The following is a 20,724-nucleotide window of genomic DNA, read 5'->3' as shown; positions in this document are numbered from 1 at the left end:
GGGAGAGGCTTCATGGCACAGGCATTAAGTTTCAGCATTTTGTTAGCTGGCCTGTGTACTTGTTTCTTTACCAGTATTTAACTGCAGTCCTGGAGACACAGACTTTGCAGGGCTCACTGTTAGGCATTTCTCTCCTTTCTCCTGGCCACACCTTGAACTCCCAGAAGGGATCAGCCCGTATGCGCGATGGCCCCTGCCTCCAGAACCAAATTGCTGGGACCCTTTGATTGTAAAACCTATGCAGGGTTGAGGCGGGATCACTGTAGACTTCCTGTGACCACTTCCTTGTGGATATGGGGCCATTTTTTGGAAACTAGGAAGATGGCAGACTTGAAGTGGTCCCCTGCCTCTTGCGGGCTCTTCTTGCTCTCGGTGTAATGTGAGTCTTTAGCAGCTGCTTCCTGACTGGTGTGAGGGGCCAGGACCCCCGGTTGTCAGGGGTCAGATAGCACCTTTGGAATTAGTCTTCATAAGAGAGTAAAATAAGTGCATCCAGAAAGCAATAACTTGCTTGTAAGGTCAGGGGATGATATTTAAAACGCCATGTTTATTTTTTTCCTTCAAATACCGTTAATGCCAATTCTGTCCTTCAAGAAAACCTGGTCAAGTCTTTCTCTTGACTGTTATCTCTACCACTGCCTGCACTGACCACCATCTGAGTGTCTGATTCTAGATACTGTGCAAGAGGGGTTTTATATACGTTTTCTTGTTTAAAATCACATCCTCCTGCCCCCGCCTCCCAAGCCCCCACTTCCAGCAGGTGGATGCTTCTGTGTTGGGGTGAGGATCTCAGCCTCTGGTGAGGTTGAATGACCTGCCCCAGTCTGTGCTGCTTCTGAGGGCCTGAGCTGGAATTTACGCCCGGGCTGCCAGGCCACAGAGCCCCCGCATGCCCTTGCCCTCCCTAAAGGAGGGAGAGGGGAGAAAGGACCTTCACTCTGTACAACTTCTCGCAGGATCCTGTGTTGTAATTTTCAAATCTTTAAAATTGACTATGTATATCCTTGTGTGTTGATAACTGAAGCTGTAATTTACGAGTCACACATCAAGCAAAGTTGAGAGAAAGATTCCAGGATATAGCCGGCCTTTTTTTTTCCTCTTCATGTTGGTCTGGGCCCTATAATTTAGTTTCTATGCCGTTCCTCTTCTCACCTAATTACAAGTGATGTTCCTTTTTACATAAATAATCCTAGTAACCTAGCGCTTCATTTGAGGCGTGTTGGCTGTGTGAGGTTTCCTGGCTCCCACCTGTCTCAGTCTTGGGAGGAATCCTGGTGGGAATGCTGGCCCCCTGTTTCCCTGGTTGTTGTGGACTTGGACTGAAGGGCTGGGTGGGGAGTCTCCTCTGGGGCTGTCAGGGCTGCAGAGGGAATTGTGGGAGGGGTGCGGGGAGCTGGCCAGGGAGGGCAGTTTGTCAGCCGGTTGCTCTGTCTGACACATTATAAAGATTACTGGGGCTTCCTTTCTCACTGAGGAAGGGAACTGGGATGGGGAAGTGGGGAGGGGCCAGAAGCTGCCCAGCTGCTCTTTTGGGGACAGTTTTATGAGGTGGGTGTGGTGACTCCTGGGTTCTCTCTGTATAGCTATTTTGTTGCAGGCTCTCATTTCTTTGCTGTGCATGTAGACGATGATGTGTTGTGGTCCTGGGGAACAGGATTATTTCCCACCCACCGTCCTCTTTTAACAAGGTAACGCAGGTGTGTGTTTTAGATTCTTCTGTCTGTGGGGTGCATTTCTGTCTGTTACATCTATCCGCCCCCTCACCTTTGCAGCCTGCTCGGATGGGATGCTTGGTCAGGTTTATCCCCACAGGGAGCTCCCAGCAACATTTCCACACTGGGAATGTGTTCTGTTTGTGTGTGTGTCTCAGTAACTCCATGTCTCCCTTTGATTTTTAATAGTTCAGTCAGGCGATGATTGAAATGCTGGTGTCTTGAGTGTAGACATTATATAATCAGAAGGCGTGTTGCACTCTAAAAATCTACAGTTTTTATTTCCTTCTGGTTTGCTTAAAGAGTTTCTAAAAGTTTCAAGTTTTTTCATTTTTAATTCTTGTTTTTTTTTTTTTTAAAGATTTTATTTATTTGGGGGCACCTGGGTGGCTCAGTTGGTTGAGCCTTAGGCTTGGGTCGTGATTCCAGGGTCCTGGGATCAGGTCCTGCATCGGGCTCCCTGCTCAATTTGAGAGCGAGTGAGCCAGCACCAGCCAGAGGAGGGGCAGAGGGAGAGAGAGAGAAGCACACTCCCCACTGAGCAGGGAGCCCCCCTTGGGACTCCATCCTAGGACCCTAGGATCATGATCTGAGGCAAAGGCAGACGCTTAATGGACTGAGCCACCCCCAGGTGCCCCAAATTCTTGTTTTTTTTTTTTTAAAGATTATTTGAGGGGCACCTGGGCTCAGGTCAGGGTCCCAGGGTCCTGGGATTGAGCCCCGCATCAGGCTCCCTGCTTGGCGGGAAGCGTGCTTCTCCCTCTCCCACTCCCCCTGCTTGTGTTCCCTCTCTCGCTGTGTCTCTCTCTGTCAAATAAATAAAAATCTTAAAAAAAAAAAAAGATTATTTGATATTTGAGAGAGAGAGCATGCCCCTGAGCAGGGGGAGTGGCAGAGGGAGAGGGAGAAGCAGGCTCCCCACTGAGCAGGGAGCCCCACCGGGACTCCATCCCAGCACCCTGAGAGCATGACCTGAGCCAAGTCAGACGCTTAATGGACTGAGTCACCCAGGCGCCCCTTTTTAATTCTTGTTTTTAAACATTTCTAGAGTTAAAAAATAGGATTGGTTTGCTGTTTACTGTGAGATTATGGGTTACTCTTGACATGTTGTTATAGTTTATCTTTGATTTTTAAACCAGCAAAGGAGGTACCAAGCTTGAATCCATTATCAACTTAAATTGAGATTTCACTGTATTATTTTTGGCTATGTAGTTGGTTCCTGTCTTCATAGTTGATTACATTTAAAGTTTGTTGGGTTTATTTGTGGGGGGGGCAGGTAAGTCTGTTTCATTTTTGAATTCCTGTTCACAGAACAAGAACTCAGACTCAGATCCCCCCCAGCTGTTGCTGTTTCCCCACACATGCATGTGTGTGCATGTCTTCCCTGCTCTCCTCTCTCCCTGTATGTGTGTGTGCGTATAACATTTATATAGTATTTTGTTTCTGAAGCAGTTAGAGAGTAAGTTGCAGAGGGCATGATGCCTTTACCTCTACATGTGGTTTGCTATGTATTTTCTAAGAGCAGTGATGGGTTTTCCTACATGATGATCCAAACCAGGAAATTATGTTGGATACAATAGTATTATGTAAATCTACTGACTTCAGTAAAATTTTACCAATTGTTCCAGAAATGTCCTTTTTGGCAGTTAAACTGATGGTCCGGCATTCCATCCAGGACCACAGACTGCGTTTAGTTGTTGTGTCTCATAGGTTTTTTTTAATTTGGAACATTCCCCCAGTCTCTCTCGTTACGTTGGTGTTTTGCAGATTCCAGTCAGTTCTTCAGGTGGCCATCCCTCAGTGCGGGTTGTAGGGTTCCTCCTGACGAGATCCAAGTCGTGCATTTCTGGCAGAAGATCCCAGAGCACCCTGTCAGGGGCGCAGCTGTCGGTGGTCCCATGTGGGTCATTTGGTTCAGGTGGTGACTACCAGGTTTCTCCACTGAGTTTTTCCTTATAATTAGTGTTTTGTGGGGAGATAATTTGAGATCATGTAAAATCCTGTTCCTTTCCTGACTTTCATTTGCTGGTTGTAGCATCTGTTGATATTTTTGCTGGAATCAATGATTATAGTGTTGGTTGCGAAATGGTGATTTTTCTAACTTCATTATTCCTTCTGTGTGTCCCTGGCTTTCTACTGTAAGGAAGAGATTTTCCTTCTGCCCTACTTATTTATTTATGTAAATATGTCCTAATGGATTTTATCCCATGGGTTTTTATTTTATCCCTCTGATTTATCCCATGGGTTATAATCCTTCGCTGTCATTATTTCATTCGATGCTCAAATTTTCCAAGATTTGGCCAGTGGGAGTCCTTTCAGACTGGCTCCTTTATCTTTTGTGACTTGTCCCTGTCATTTTCTGAGCACTTTGTTATTTTCCGACACAATAAGATGTTCCAGGCTTATGTTGTACTTTTCTTACTGCGGGCGTGTGACCAGCCATTTCTCATTTTAGCAGAGAAATGGTGTTTAGCAACAGTCTGGGCTTCAGCTTGTTCATTGCTACAGGGGTGTCATTGGTTCTAGAACCTTTCAGTGGACAGAGCTAGGAAGTGTGTGTGTAAGCACATGAGTATATGTGCACACGTATCACTCCTTCTGCACCTGTCTAAAATAAAAACCGTGAATTTATACTCATGCCTTCAGTTCCAGTCCACAGCCACAGCACTGCGATAAGTGAACCTCCATCTTCAAGTTTAAACTGTTCAAATCGGCAGTTAGTGGTCAGCTTTGCAGCTCAGAGCTTTGTCAGTTAATCATCCAAAGAAAACAGATGAAGTCACGCGCTGGAACCCCCCAGAGGCATGTTTAAGAGCTGCCAGACTCCATCAACAGCTCACTTTCTGGTGATGGTGAAGCACAAAATTGAAAAATAAGGAGTTGCCAAAAAAGAAAGGGGGATTAATTCCTGATAAGCACAGTTTCTGAAGATGACACCTGTTGTGGGAAAGACAGTTTATCATCTTCATCTCAATGTACTAATTGCTGGAACAGAGGAAGAGAAAGGAAAGCTTTGAGATGTAAAGAATGGATACTGAGCTGTCAGAGGTGGCATAGGAACTGGAGGAGGAGAGGGATAGGTGGGATCTTTTCCTCGGAATCCAGCACATTCGGTGAGTAGGGGAAGAAGCAGAGTTCCCATGTTGGAGTAAGTCATGAGTCATGACTTGGGAGACTGTTGCTTGCTGCCCTTCAGTGGCTAAATGTTTCTTCCCAGAAACCACCCGCAATAAATTTAACGTGGCTACGTACTTTCTGTCTTAGTGCGGGTTTCCAGGAAGCAGGTCTGTGAGTACTCAGTTCTAGAATCATGGAACAGTGGGTGCAGATCTTAGGTTACAGGCAGAGTAATTGCTGTTCAGTGTTTTCCTCCATTAAATGATGACAAAACGCCCTTGATTTTGGGAGATAGTCTTGATTTCATATATTATGTTCTGCATTTCCTATAAATGTCCTCATGATTATTTGATCATATTCTGGAAAATTTGGCCTCTGTACTTCTGGAAGTCCTACAACTAGACATTTTAGCAAGAAAGAAGAATCGTAATTTGCTTATTACTCTTTTAAGGTGAGGCATTTGATAATCAAAACTTGGAGAATAAAAGGTCATGCCTAGGGAGAGTGGGAATGACTGCTAATGGGTCAGGCATTCTGGGGAAAGTCCTAGGGTGATGAGGGTGTTCTGGAATTAGGTCATGGTAATAGTTGTACAACATTGCGAATATACTAAAAACCAGTGGTATACTTTAAAAGGGTTAAAGGGTGAATTTTGTAGTATGTAAGTTATATATCAATAAAAAAAGAAAAAAGGTCATGGCTAAGTTGGTAACACATTTCATATATATATATATTTTTAAAGATTTTATCTATTTATTAGAGAGCACGTGAATGAGTCAGGGACAGAGGTAAAGAAGCAAAGTCCCCTGCTGAGCAGGGAGCCCGATATGGGGCTCTGTCTCAGGACCCTGAGATCATGACCTGAGCGGAAGGCAGATGCCTCAACCAACTGAGCCATCCAGGCGCCTCCACATTTCATATTCTTAAACAGCTTCATTTTTGGGATGCTTACTATACACAAGCTATTTAATTTTCCTAGCCCCTTGCAAGGTAGATAGTGACATCTATTTGATACCTGAGGAAGGGAGCTCAGGCTTTTTAACTTACTCTTAGGGGCCTACAGGAGGATGCCAAGTGCATAGTGATGTTTTTTCCAAAGTGGGTACCTGGGTGAACACAGGGTTAGCCTGCTAATGTTTTCCCCTGCTGTGCTGTGCAAATCACCTTGAGCTCTTTGGCACCATTAGGGAGCTTTCTACTTCCTGTTTTGTTTTGTTTGGTTTGGTTTTAGGGAGGGAAAACAAGGAAATCACTTTTGAAAGAGAGCCTTATGGGTAAGATGTGATTGGACTTCCGTCATGATTTGATGGTATATTTGGTAATTTCTTAGGAAATTTTGGATGAACTATCACGGTGAAAGTTTTAGGGAGTTTCAGTCAGAAAGGAAAGGGCACCTTTTGCTTCCCCATGGATGGTGTATTTTGGAATAGCAAAGGGCACTCCTGACATAGTTCAAGCTGGGGGTACTTTAGTCTTTCTAATGAACATCCTGGGGAAGTTGAAGGGAGAGGCAGTGTTCTCCTGGGCTCCTATTTAAAATGATTTTAACATTAGAACTTGCAGCCAGGGTGCTCTTGCTAGTGTGAGTTCTGTATTCGTGGGCATCGGCATCGGCTCTGCTCACTCGCATGCACGACTGAGGCATGGAGTACGTGTTAGACACTAAGACAGAAACTATGAATTTGCATAAAATCGCATCTGCTCTGCTGCAGTTTTCATTGTGCCTGTTTTAGAACTGAGTTGACACTTCATGCAGAGTATTTTAGCTTCGCTTGAAAGGAGACTTCTCAGAAAGAAGAATTTGTGGGGCTTTGAAATTACTTGAGGGGTTGGTCAAACCACTGAAGACTTTTAAGAGGGTTCATTTGTTGTCACTGTTCGAAATGTACAAAAAAAAATTAGAAAGTAGCCTTCTACCCTTGAACCACTGAAGACTTCTGTTCTTTCCCCCTGATTATATACATTAGAAATATGTAAAGCAGGTTGGGGTTTGGTCTGCTGTGTGGCATGCCTGCAGAGGGACCAGAGGTCTGGCAGAACAAGAGCCTTCCTGCTGGGCGGTGACCTTTTTATGGTGTTTGGTCTGTCATCTTTGTTTCCCAGTCTCAAATGCCTAGCTCAGAATTACTTAGCACTTGAAGTGGCTTTCATCTTCAAAGGACTTTATGGGCATTATTCAATATACATGGCACTGTGTAATGAATGAGCTGTTTATCCTTTGAGCAGCATCAACATGCCAGGTGCCATACAGCTGGAGAAGACAAAAATAATATTCTGGCCAGTGGGAGTTTATATTCTAAAGAGGCAAGATGATTAGGCAGATTTTCTTTTTTGGCCTCTTTTAAAAATGTGCCAGGGAATAATATAGAAATTAAAATTATAAGAGGTGATCAACTAGCTCAAGTCTATCTAATTGGAATTGCTCTCAAGGTGAAAATGAAATCTGAGATGCTCTTAAAAAGACAGCATATTAGCTCTCATTTATCGATGTATGTGGTGTTTGCCCTGTGTCACAGATGAGGATTTGGTAAAGACTAGGGCGGAACCCGTTATCAGTTCTCCGTGACTTACACTCTTCTTTTTCTTTGCCTGGTCTAGAAAGGTGCTTTGGAACCAAGGCCATGCGTGAGTCACAGACATGTGTTTCTGGGTTTCAGATCCCGTCAGTCCATCCAGGCTCGCAGGGCCGGCCTCAAGGGAAGCTTTGGGATGTCTTGCCCCTGTCAGCCTCTCTGGTCCCCGTTTACCCCCCATTCTGTGTCCATGCTCTTGGACCTGTTTCTGTGTAGGGCGTTCCCTCTTTTTGGCTGCCTTACCTGGCCCAACTCAAGAATCACCTCCTTTGGGGAAACTGCCCTTGTCCCTCCTCTTCTGGCCTCAGTGGCTCTCAGGGTTGGCATGGCACTTTGTGTAGACTGCATTCTGGTTCAGGTGTCTTTGGGTTGTGATAATTCCTTGTGAGTGTGAGCTGCTGCACTGTCAGAGCAGGAGGGACCCCAAGTAGAGGCATGGCAAATGCTTGTGATTTACACCTGTGGTTCTTCAACCTGGACTATAGCAGAATTGCCTGGAAAGCTGTTTTTTTTTTTTTTTTTTTTTTATTTTTATTTTTATTTATTTATTTTTTTAAAGATTTTATTTATTTATTTGACAGAGAGATAGAGAGCACAAGTAGGCAGAGTGGCAGGCAGAGGGAGAGGGAGAAGCAGGCTCTCTGCTGAGCAGGGAGCCAGACATGGGGCTCGATCCCAGGACCCTGGGATCATGACCTGAGCCGAAGGCAGCCGCTTAACCGACTGAGCCACCCAGGCGCCCCAAAGTTTTTTATTTTTTTATAGTAATCTCCACACCCAGCATGGGACTTGAACTCACAACCCTAAGATCAAGAGTCAAGTGCTCTTCCTATTGAACCAGCTAGGCACCCCAACGGGGAAGTTTTTTTAAAATCACAGAATCCCTAATCCCTGATTTAGTAGTTGTAGAAAAGGGCCCTGGAATCTGTACTTTGAAAAAGTCCTGCTGGTAATTCAGGTGTACAGCCTGTGTAGGAACGACTGAGTTATGCCAAGGCATACGTATTGGTTGTGGGTTATTGAGCCATGGCCAATTCTGTAGAAGGTATGATCTGTGCAGTTTGCAGAATTCATCTTATTTACGTATCTGGAGGTAACAGAGAAAGTGAGTGCCCATTTATGACAGGGACATCTTTCCTGAAGGAGAAGATCCTGGTCCATTGAGGAGCTTGCCAACCAGTCTGCCTTTCTGCTGTGTGAACAGACTAAAGGCACAATTAGCCCTCCAAACTTAAATTTGAAGTTGCTGTGTTGCCATAGAGATGTTGTATAGTGTTGAAGGAGATTAGAGAAATCACATCGTAAATTATCAGAACAGATGGTTTGTAATCTAACACTCTTCTAGCCCATATTCTTTGTACTGACACTTGAGAATATTTAAAAATATCAGTTCTTACTTTGTTCTTTCACCTGTAAAAATGGCAGACTTCATACCAAGATTTAAAATGGGTGTAATATATGTCACACACGCAGTACACAATGGCAGTGATGGAAGGTGGGGAGAATATTTAAAGCATTGTGGGAGTGGCCTCTCTACCTCTGCTTTTAGAACCCATGTGTAATTTGCTATGTTTTTCAGTTCCAGTTATAGATTTCATACTCTCCCTTATTATTTTGATAGTACCAGTCAGGGATAATTTTTATCTCTGGGCTTGATGGTAATCGAGTTGTGGTCTCAGAGCTTTTCTTACAAAGGAATATTACAAGATCATGTAGATTCAGACAATATACTCACTTCCAAGTTGTTTTAGATGTGATCACATAGTGGGTATTTTCTGTAAGACATTTTTTTGAATTTCTCTCTTTTCCTGTTTTAGTCTGTGGACTGATGTGCAAACTCTTAGATTGTATCCCTTGTTAAGGACAATTATTCTTTGTCTCTTGTGGGAAACTGCAGCTTAACTGGCATTTGGCATCTCTCTCTCTCTCTCTCTCTCTCTCTCTCTCTCTCACACTCACACACACACACACACACACACTTGCTTATCATTTACATTGTATAAATGACCAGGGTGGATGTATACTTAACCTACCTCAAATAACGGAATGATAATCCTATTAGAGTAGTTTAAAGATTCAGTAAAACTTACCTCGTTTTTTAGGTTCTTGTAGTTAACACATATGTTCACATAATTTTTAGATTTCTTTATTCTTACATTCTTAAAGTATTCAGGAATCTTAACAGGCTGCCCCTACATACATTTTCATGAGTCTCATTTTTCATGTGCCATACATTAATAGTAACTTGCAAAGGAAATTAACAAGTAAGTTTTGCAGCTTCCAGACAATTACTGACTTGCTTGTGTGTAAATGTGTGTTTTAAACTGAGTCCAGACATTAACAGTACAGGGCACTTCTTTGAATTTTTCTCTGAGTGCTTTTTCAGCAGCCTGTGCTGCTTTCACTGATGACAGTTTCTGATGCCATCCAGCAGTGGACACGTAGGCCCATTGTGAACCAGCTCCACTGGATGGAGCAATTCCTTCTTTAGGATGAATCATTCAGATGACTTAAGTCCTTTGACCACCCCCAAGTCAGTGCTAGAAAGTAAAAAAAAAAAAAAAAAGTGCTGGTAATTATATCAAAAACATCAGAAAAACCATCTTATCAGAGGACTTGGAGCCATTACAGGAGTAAGGAAAAGAATGTGGGATGAAGCCTGACTTTCTTAGATAACCATGGCACGCCGTTCAGCAAGGTTGGTTCGACCTCCTGGGAATTCCCCTGCTGCACAGTCTGTTGGCACTGGCTTGAGTGATTCGGGATGAAATTACCCAATTATCAAAATGTGTGGCTTGAGGGGAGGTTATTTGGCTCTGGAAAACCACCTGCCATGGCAGAGAGATGAGACTGACAGTAGAATCTGCCCAGGATACAATTTGCCTCATGGGTAGAAAGGTTCCTGGTGTCAAAACCCAGGATCTTGTTTTCCTGAGATTGCTTCGGAGGGTTTGGACCATGACCTCCCAGCCAACTGGATTTGTAGAGTCCACATGGGTAGCTTTCCATGAACCTATTTCTCATTAGTAGGGAAGTCTACTCTTTGTCTTTGGTTAGAGTTGGAATGAATCCTGTTTAGTCTCTCTCAGCGAACCACTGGTGTTGGTTTGTCTTTTTCCTCTTAATCATCTTCTAAAATTATTCTCTTGTCGGTTGCCTCTGCAGGAGGCATTTCCTCATTGGAGTGTCTGCATGGTTAAACCAGATTCAGCTTTTCACACGAAGGCCCAGGCCCTAAAGTGTCACTGTCATTTTGTCCATTGAATTGCTTATTAAATGCACTAAGATCTTGTGAGGCCCTGAAACCATGGGCAGGAGAAGAAATTGGCCCTTTTCAGTTGGTCCTTGGATGTGCGGTGTTTGTGGAGTGAGTTGTCTCTCAGTAAAGGGAGGACCCTCTCAAGAAAAACGAATGAATGAAAGCAGTGCCCCCCTAAACTTCCTAGGAGCAATATTTTTATTGTATTCTTCCTGTTGACCGTCCATCTTTCTTTCTGAGGCTCTGTGTCTCTGTGTGCCCTTCACAGGGACTTTCCTCTGTGAGGAGTGACTCACCCAGAGGTCATTCTTCAGCCTCAGCCCTACCCAAACACAGCCCCACCTGCCCAGAAGTGAGCTTTTCAAAAAGGCCCATGGACCCTATAAATAGCTGTCAAATGCCCTCATTCAGATTGTGTGAACTCTCACCACGAGTCTCTGGTTTTCTGGCTTCCGAAGCTGGTGAAGTCAGCTAGAATGGCCGGTTGGTGGATGCGAGGGGCACACGCACTGATTCCAGGCTTGTTAAAGGGACAAATGCCTTTCTTTACTAAGCGGGCTCCTTATCTTTCTCTTTTTAATCCTTTTTCTCACTTCTTCCTTTTATCGTGCATTCCTCTCATTTCCCTTCTTTGACCACTTAAGAGTAAGCAGTGCCCCTCACAGCCATTGCTAGAGTGGAGGCTGGAGGCAGGCAGAGAGAAGAGTTTGATTTCTGGAGCGGGGATGCTCCCCGTGGAGAGTCTGGATTATGCACTGGCACCTAAATACAGTCTTAAACCGGGAGGAAAGCACCGCCCTGGAGGGCCCCCCTTCTCTCCTTTGCCCCAAGGCACAAGGTCCTCTCTTGTCTGCACCTGTGCCACAGTTTCATCTAACGGAAAATGCGTATTTTACGGTGATTATAATAAACTTGGTTTAGCAGATAAACGTGATGGTTCTTATTTTGGGGGTAATTTAATCCCTTTCCCTAAACTGTGGTGTATTATTCCTCATAATTCCATTGACTCACAGTGGCCCCAGCATCATATAATTTCCCCTTGAGATTTTATTTTTTAAGCTGTAATTTACGTCGAGGCTGAATCTAACTCATATGTGTATCCCCAGTGCCCAGCACACAGTCAGTGCTTACTGGATGTTTGCCGAATGAATGCGAAAGTGAATGTTGCATCCCCATATCCAGTGGCAGGAGGCTGCTGTGAAGTGGTAACTATTAAGTCAGCACACATGGAGTAGAGTCCCAGACGTTCTTAGGGTGTCACATCCTCTCCAGTAGCAAATTGCAGGACGAGGAGGAGGCGGAGGAAGCGAGCCCACTCGTTCTTGCCTCTGGGGTGGGCTTATGTGCTGGTGGAGTGCGGGCACGGGCAGCACCGGAGAAGGCCGCGCTCCTGCTTCTGCCCTCTGTCCGCCTGGTGCTGTTGACATGGATAATTAGCGAATCCTCGGGACCTCGGCTTCTTGTGTGGGGACTTGTCCTCCCGTGGAATCCCTGACTCCAGGCCCCCTGCCCCCTGCGGATCCTGATCAGTATCTGCTGAAGGATTACTGGGCTTGGCCAGTCATGGTGGAGGGTGAAGGGGCATCTTTTATCAGGTTTCTTTTGAGATTTTTTTTTTTTAACATTTTATTTATTTATTTGACAGAGACACAGCGAGAAAGGGAACACAAATGGGGGGAGTGGGAGAGGGAGAAGCAGGCTTCCCGCTGAGCAGGGAGCCCGATGCGGGGCTCCGTCCCAGAACTCTGGGATCGTGACCTGAGCCGAAGGCAGACGCTTAATGACTGAGCCACCCAGGCGCCCAAGGTTTCCTTTGAGATTTAAGATCTAGTCGCCTCTGAGTGTTTTTCTTTTTCAGGAGTTGATTTCTCATTGAGTACATTGTGGAAAGGTCACGTTGGGGAAAGTGCATGGGTAAGATTTTCTCTTGGGGAATGTGGGAGAGCTTTCCGTAAGCCTATTAAGAGTGTTTCAGGTCCTCCTTGGTCTTCCCTTTTCCATACTTCACTTCCATTTCTAGGACCCCCCCACCCCTTTTAAGGCTTTATTTACATCAATCTGAAAGCAGGCCACAGGGCCTTTTAAAATGATACACATCAATATGAGGCCAACCCAGTTTTTCATAAATAGGTCAACATGTTTCTACAAAGTAAGGGATTCAGAAATCTCTATCCTTTAAAGAAAAGGTATTTTAAGGAAAGATGATGAGTGTTCAAAGGTTAGCTGTTGGCCAGGGCCTAAGAATCCGAGCACTAGAGGATGCTGATTTCAGGGACCTGCCTTGGATGAACTGCCAGGTGTCACAGACATTATTGAGCGTGGGGCTGCTGGGGGCCAGATGCGGGGTGAGGCCTGGGTGCATGTGAGAGAGAAAGCCAGGTGCAGACCTGTAAGGAGCTCCTGGGCCTCAAGAAGCAGCTTGATGCTGAATGGGTGCCTTGATGGGCCATTGGCAGCAGACTTCTGCCCAAGGAGGGTAATGCAGACAGGTTTTTTTTCAGTCAGACAAGTACTCTTGCTTTACCTAATTACCAAACATTCATTTTTTGCTTATAGAGAATGAGTTACATCTCTCCTGTAAGTTCTTTTTATTGATGATTGTGCTTTTTGCCTACATATCAGAATCAACTGATAATAGTGTGATACTGGGAAGCCATAGCAAATCAGGAAAGGAAAAAGTATGGAGGTATTTATTTGCAAGGTGGTTCTTCACATTTATCTGAGAGTAGATAGCCTTCAATAATGGTAATAATGTCTGGCATGATCCTTGGAGAAGTTTCTAGGACTCTCTTACGTTTGTAAAATTGAGAAGAACCCTGAATAGCTGTGTAAACTGGCTATGTTCACAGGTGTAAACATTCACAGCATGCCATCCGGAGTCAGTGAAATGCTTTATCACTGATTCCATGGGCTTTTGTTACCATCCATGAAGAGTGCCATGTGTTTAATTCATGACCACGTTTACTGTTAACATAGCCTGATGCAAGACGTACACTTTTAAGTTTACCCTGAAGTCCCCTGAATAGGGAGGTCCCACATAGGTGAATAAGTAAGACTCTCCACAAATACATTATTCATCATATTTTTAAAATAGGACACTCTCCAGTAAGTCTGAATGATTTGGCAACAGAATGTGGCTTATACAGCCTGGTATAAGTCTGCTCATTTTCCCCTTGTAGTTGATTTTGAAGAGGGTTAATCCAATTTATTGTTTCCCCATAGTAGAAAAACTTGCTTTTGTGTTGTTTGTGACTGTTCTCAAGCACTGGAAGTGCTTGTGTGTGCATATTGTCTCCTCCTTCAGATTTGGAAGGCTGCCCTTTGAACTAGCCTTCAGTTTGTTTGATTTATTGGGCTTTTTGGACTTGGTGGGTGCTGGGGCTTGTGAGTTCGTGCTACCATTTGCAGTAGACATATTTAAGTTCACGTTCCTCCATTTCCATCTTTTTCATTTTAATTACTGATCTACCCTTAATCCTGATTTTTGGAATAACCTGTGTTAAATGCAGATTGATTGTTGGAAGTGTCACTGAGAAATCTGAGTCTGTCTGGTGTTCCTCTTCTGAGTCAGGCCATGGCCTCCCCGCCCCCAATGGGGTGGTGGAAGAGCCTTGGAGCAGGGAGGCCTTGCCAACCTTACCATCCAGATCTGACAGCCAGTGCTGGGGGTCACTGGGTGACCTCTGCAGTCAGTTGTCCTCAGAGCCACTCCTTAGAGGGTGAGACCTTTGACTCCTACTGTTTGATTTTTACTTTTTAATTAGGTTATTTGAGGTGAATGCATGGATTAAGTTTCTTGTTCTTTGTGTAGGAGAGAATTAAAGGGAAATTTAAGACATCCTGGGCTGCTTTTGTTCATCACCTTTGTTACATTGTTAATGGGTATTAAGACTGCCTTTTTTCATTCTTTTTTCTCTTAGGGTTGGGAAGGTCCCCATTTTTATTTTTATATCATGTTCTTCCCTCACAGTTTTATTTGACAGTACAACTAATATTTTTTAATAAGTGTTCCCACATTTCTATATTCTTTACTTTTGTAGGACGATGTCATTTTTGATGATCACTAATTGGTATGTCTGAATATCTCCCTTTTGATTATAGGTATTAATTGTGACTAGAATGAGAGATTTTGTTTCAAAGGTGGAAATTTTGGGGTACTGCTCTGGCTTTACCACTAACTTCCAGGAAATAACCTGCCCTGTTTCATAAATTATACGTTGGCTTCTGTTGTGGATAATTATCAAATCTGTGATATTCTTTGTTTTATTCGACTGGAATGCTTGAGTTACTATCATAAAATGTGATCAGTGAAATGCATTGTAACTTGTTTGTGTTTATTCTGTGCAGTGGTGGTAACAAAATTGTTATCTAAACTTCTTAATTATGATTTTTCATATTGGATTCACAGTGAGTTCTTAAAAAAGGGATTGCCCATCAGTAGATTCAAATCTAGTTTTGGAAAATTAAAAGTCCTAAGTACTTAATGGTATTGTAGGATTAGCTTGGAAATATCTGTAAGTTGGTAGTGCTTGGATCATACAATTGTGTTATCACCGGCTGTAGAGTGATTTGGTAATTAGACAAAGCATTTTAGAAAGGGCTTATTATTAAAAACAAATGGTAGCCAGTTTTTATAGGCAAAAGAAAAAACAGCTGAGAAAAGCAGGACTCTAGGTGTTTAAATGGGAAACAGATGAAGTTGGGGAGAGGGAGAGGAGAAGGAGGTAGGAAGATGGGAAATCAGGCCATGTGTTAGGGACTTAAGGAAATGTTTTCTAGAACTCATTTACACTCCTGGCTGTGTTTTCTGTATTTTACCCAAACCAGAGATTCCTGTTGTTGTAACATGCTTGGAAGTTTGTTTTAAGTTTCATGTGAGACATACACGAGGGAGGTGATAATAAAGTTCTTTGTGATAGCTTTATGATGTGTAAAGTATTTATTAACTTTTTAAAATTACAGAACTACATTCAGTGCAGAGTGTAGTAGTTTGTATACACTGTGGTTAGAAAATTTTGGTTTTATTTAAAAATTTGAGATATGCTTTTGGTAATCTTTAGCTGGTTGCTAAATCCTACCCTTTACCTTAATCATTGTTTGATACAGTCTTTAATGTTTGCTTGTTCATTCATGTAGCAGGCATTTATTGAGCTCCTACGTGCAGTCACTAAAAGTAAAACTTCCCTTGAAGTTGATTTGACGTTCTTGAAAGAGAGTATTATATATGTAGAAATATATTTTGTCACTTTCCAACCATTTGCGTTAAAAAAAACTAAAAATTTAAATACCTCTCTATATCAGCTTGACATACAATTTCAGCATTTGATGAAATGAAGATGGAATATTAGTAGTTTATGGTAATGAGGAATTCTTGGAGCTTGACCCTATTTCAGCATTCCAGTTCTTAAACTGTATCTAGCATTACTCTAAAATCAAAATTATGGAGCTATTTTGAAGGATTGGAAATTCTTACAATCTAGAGTATTAAAGATACAAAGACTGTCCAGAACCAACCAAGCCTGATTTGCTCAAGGAAGTAAGTAAATGAAACGTCTGGTTTGTTACTGCTTCAGTTTGTATGACCACAAAGAAAGAACTGACTTATGTTCAGCAAAAACTGTACACACAGCAAATTATACCCTTGTAAAAGAAACAAAATATTTTATAATAGTTTGCCAAAAATATAGTGCCATTATAAGAAAAGGCCGTTGGCTTAGTCTCTCATTGGTCACTGTAAGTAATCATACTTTTGACTAAAACTATTGGAATGCCAATCTAAAGTTTTCAGTATTTGAAAGACTAAGATTGCACCATTTAAGGTAATGCTGGCTAGCTAGACTTTGTAACATTTGAATGTAGACCATAAACCGAGAAGCTCAGGGTCAAAATTAGACAATCTGAATTATTTAGGATAACAGAACACAAAGGCGGGGTTTAGCCAGTGAGCTGTTCTAAAGTCTGTCTTATCACTTGGAAGAGGACACATAGAAATCACCCACAGAGGTACAGATAGGTTGTTCCAGAATAATTCTTTTAAAAAGATTTTATTTAATTATTTTTTTAAGTAACTTCTACACCCAACATGGGGCTGGAACTCACAACCCGAGATCAAGAGTTGCATGCTCTACTGATTGAGTCAGCCGGGCACCCCATGCGCCAGAATAATTTTTTTTTAATTAATTTATTTTTAGAGAGAGAGCATGAACGGGAGGCGCAGAGGGACAGAGAGAGAGAATCCCAAGCCGACTGTGTGCTGAGCATAAAACCCGATGCGGGGCTGAATCTTACTGAGATCATGGCCTGAGCTGAAACCAAGAGTTGAACGCTTGACTGACCTCGCCACCCAGAATAATTTTTGAGTAGACCCTCAGTGTATCTGAAACCTGACAAGGTCTAAGGATTAGTTTATTGCTGTTCCTGGCTAGTCCTTGGTCTGAGACTTCTTCCCTCCTCTTAAGATTAGAAAAACAGGAAAGAAATTAGCTTGTTGCTAATTAAAAGGGAAAACGCTGAACATCAAAGCACAGGGGTTTTGTTCTGTTTTGTTTTCCACATGTAAGTGCGAAGTGTCTGTCTCTGTGACTCTTGCCCTCCTCTAGTGGTCAGCATAAATAGAAAGCTACACGGTCTCTGTACATCTTGGCTGTCTTCTGAAAATACAGGGTAATGCTGCCAGAATAACCAGCCGCAAACACCAGCAGCTACAGTTAAGCTTAGGTAAGGCCATTGTGGGGAAAGTGAAACCAAACAAGTATGCCTGCTGATACTCCAGCATCATTAAGGTATCGATACTTCATGTACTTTTTAGAAAGATGCGCTTTATAACGCTGCTAATTGATGGGAAAATTAGCTCTTGTTGCTGTCAATCTATATTGATTTAACACTCTGGTGGCTGTGGTTTTTAGTGGTTTGCATGTGAGCAGTTACGTGCCCAGTTTGGAATCTATTTACAGGGCCTGACTTAGTTAAGGCTCTTTTGGTTGCTGGAGCAAAAGGTGGAATTTATCATAAGTGTATGAGGGCCGCGCAGTCAACCTGAGGGAGGAGGGCTGTGGCCTCGCCTTCCCCCCGGACGAGCAGCTTGTAGTGGGAGCTCTGAAATAGCTCCTTAGAGTCCTTTCTCGTTTGTCTCTGTTTCCTGTTTGTCCCGCAGGCCTGCTTTCTGTCTGCCCGCCCAGCCAGCTTGGCCCTCACTTTCATTGTGTAAGAAGGAGGTGGGCTAGCTGCTCGAAGCAGTTGGGCATACATGGGGCTGCCACCTGAGCCCTTGCCCGAGAGAAGATTCTGCTGTGGAGTGTGGGGTCCCCTGGTTAAGAACCTGTTTGTAGGTGACATTCTTAAGACATTCCCTCTGAAGGTCGAGATCAGAAAGCCAAATAAGTCAGAGTGTCTGGAGTAAGAGTAGTCTGGAGACCCATGAACTTGGATGGGGAAAAAATTAATTCCATCTTTATTTTCATAGCTCTCCAACTAAATACAGTATATTTCCTTCAATTACGAATGTAATGCGGTAGTTTGAGCAGTATCTGTGACGTCTCCAATGGATATCACAGATGTTTTCCAAATTCTGTTCTAGTTACTGCGTATCTCTCAAAGGGTTGTGCATGCTCATCACTTCTTCAAGATTAACAGTAGTTACTAGACTGCTAGGTCTCTTTACTTAATGTAAAGAAACAGTACTTTAAAATCTTTGGTAACTTTATAAAAAATGGGTCTTCTGTGTAAGTTTCTGTATTTTATGCATTTAAAAACAATATTCTGAGAAGAGGTCCATTAAATTTCACCAACTGCCACTAGTTGGAAATACAGTACTCCTAAAAAGTTGTTAGCTGGAATTAAGATTACAGTGTTCTTCTGATGGCTGTCAGGATTCAGATGTTTTCTAGAAAGAGTTTTCCAATTTCCTTCCAGTTTCCCCTATTCTTAGAAGTCCTTTCTCCCTTTTCACAATTCTTAGTTCCTTTGATCTTTTAAAGTCTAGTAATGGATTCCATTTCTTGTTTGTCCTTTGCATAAATTGTATATTCTTTGGAGCTGAGGATTCTAGAAAATTACAGTATTTATTTTTCAATATTTTATTTTATCTTATTTTATTTAATAGGCTCCAAGTCCACATGGAGCTTGAACTCGCCACCCCTTGAAATCAAGAGCCACATGCTCCACTGACTGAACCAGCCAGGTGCCCTACATTATTAAAGTTTAGAGATATACCAGGATAAAACTAAGTCTTGAAACATAACCTCAAGGTATGGGAGCAAGATGTTTTACAAGCCTGTGTGTCTCAAGATTAGGTATGATGATGACAGTTTACATAACTGTACCAGCGCATTTTAAATAAAACTAATTTTATCACATTGAAGATTACATGAATGTTTTGGAAACTCCCGCATAATGATAATGTAGCCTGTCTTTCATGTAATGTGCTGTCGATCCATTTAGCATGAGCTTAGCATAATTTATGAGAGTCATGATAATATAAAGGATACTTAGACCACTGTGTGCTGGGTTGGGGGAGACAAAGCTCATGAAAGAAAAGTTCACAAAATGTCATATCATAGTAAAAGTGTCTCTCTTTGCATCAGAAATACTGATTGTGAAGAATATCTAGAGGTTAATGCATTTTGGGATAATAACCAAGCATAGTTCTTATTTAGAAATACGACTCATTAGGGGCCGCCTGGTTGGCTCAGTCGGTCCTTTGGCTCAGGTCGTGATCCCAGGGTCCTGGGATCCAGCCCCTCATTGGGCTCCCTGCCCAGCGGGGACCCTGCTTCTCCTTCTCCCTTTGCTGCTCCCTGTGCTTGTGTTCTTTCTCTCCCTGTCAAGTAAATAAAAAAAAAAAATCTTAGAAATACAACTTCATATAAAATAGGGATTAAAAATTCCCATTCATGCTTTTAAAGATGGTTTTGACATTTAGGAATGTTGAGCCTTTCAAAAATAACATTTTCACTTAATGCCAGATAAGCAGAGATAGCCAAAACGTTTAATTCTTTTTTATTTTTTTTAAGATTTTATTTATTTATTTGACAGAGAGCACAAACAGGGGGAGCAGCAGAGTGAGGGGGAGAAGCAGGCTTCCCGTTGAGCTGGGAGCCCGATGCAGGACTCAATCCCAGGACCCTGGGATCATGACCTGAGCTGAAGGCACCCCTAATTCTTCTTTAAAGTATAATCAGTTGATGGGGTACCCAAGTAGCTCAGTTGGTTAGGTGTCCCAATCTTGATTTTGGCTCAGGTCATGAACTCAGGGTCTTGAGATGGAGCTCCGTGTCGGGCTCTGGGCTGAGTAGGGAACCTGCTTCCTCTGCACTGCACCCCTCCAGCCACTGCACTCTCTTTCTCTCTCAAAAAAAAAAGTATAGTCACTGAAATTTGGGTTTTAAGTCTCATCTTTATGGCTGTTGAACATTTTATGCACATATTTACAGGGTTGATACTAGATATATTCATTTTATAAATGTGGTTTTCTGAAACACCATTAAATTTAGTTTTCACAAGGGGTGCCTGGCTGGCTCAGTAAGTGGATTATAGGACTCTTGATCTTGGGGTTGTGAGTTTGAGCCCCACATTGGGTGCAGAGATTAGTTAAAAATAAAATCTTTCCAAAAAATTTTAGGTTTCACAAGAGTATTTTTAGGTAGGTGCAAACAGCCCATTCAGGATACTTTGTTTCTGTATATCACTTTCTGTCCCATGGACTGCGCCCTGAGGTTTGAGAGACCTGTGGGGCAGATGATTTATTCTGGAACTCATTTGCATGTTGAAAACAACCTTTCATAAATAAATTGCCATATTTACATTTTGTTTCCAGTGGCTTATATTTCACAAGTTCAAAGGTCTCCAAGTTTAAAAGTCACATTTTAATTTTTTTGGTAAATGTCATTTTTTTTACTTGAAGTAGACATACAATGTTATATTAGTTTTAGATACATGATATAGTGACTTAACAATTTTGTACATTACTCAGTGCTTACCATGAAAGTGTAGTCACTACATTTTCTTTTTTGATAATAACTGGAATATGAGTGGGTACCTTTTAAAAAACATTTTTATTATGAAA

The 20,724-nt window shown here is 42.5% G+C and overlaps 1 protein-coding gene across 4 annotated transcripts in view; it reads left to right on the top strand.

Moving 5' to 3' along the window:
• TRIO (trio Rho guanine nucleotide exchange factor) overlaps positions 1-20,724 on the top strand; it is a 337,626-nt gene that overhangs the window by 8,691 nt on the left and 308,211 nt on the right. Inside the window, exon 1 of one of the 4 annotated variants that reach the window (XM_073891080.1) lies at positions 17,425-17,443. The exons of the other annotated variants lie outside the window; for them this stretch is intronic. The gene's annotated coding sequence lies outside the window, so the exon portion shown is untranslated. Of the gene's footprint in view, positions 1-17,424; positions 17,444-20,724 lie in introns of those variants that run through there. 4 annotated transcript variants of the gene reach the window in all.

Source organism: Callorhinus ursinus, unplaced genomic scaffold (genome assembly GCF_003265705.2).
Source record: "Callorhinus ursinus isolate GAN/ISIS: 27379988/994484 unplaced genomic scaffold, GSC_fseal_2.0 scaffold3, whole genome shotgun sequence".
In the NCBI taxonomy this organism is placed as follows: Eukaryota; Metazoa; Chordata; class Mammalia; order Carnivora; family Otariidae; genus Callorhinus; species Callorhinus ursinus.
Note: the sequence above shows the minus strand (reverse complement) of the source record. Positions and strands in the feature narration are given on the sequence as shown.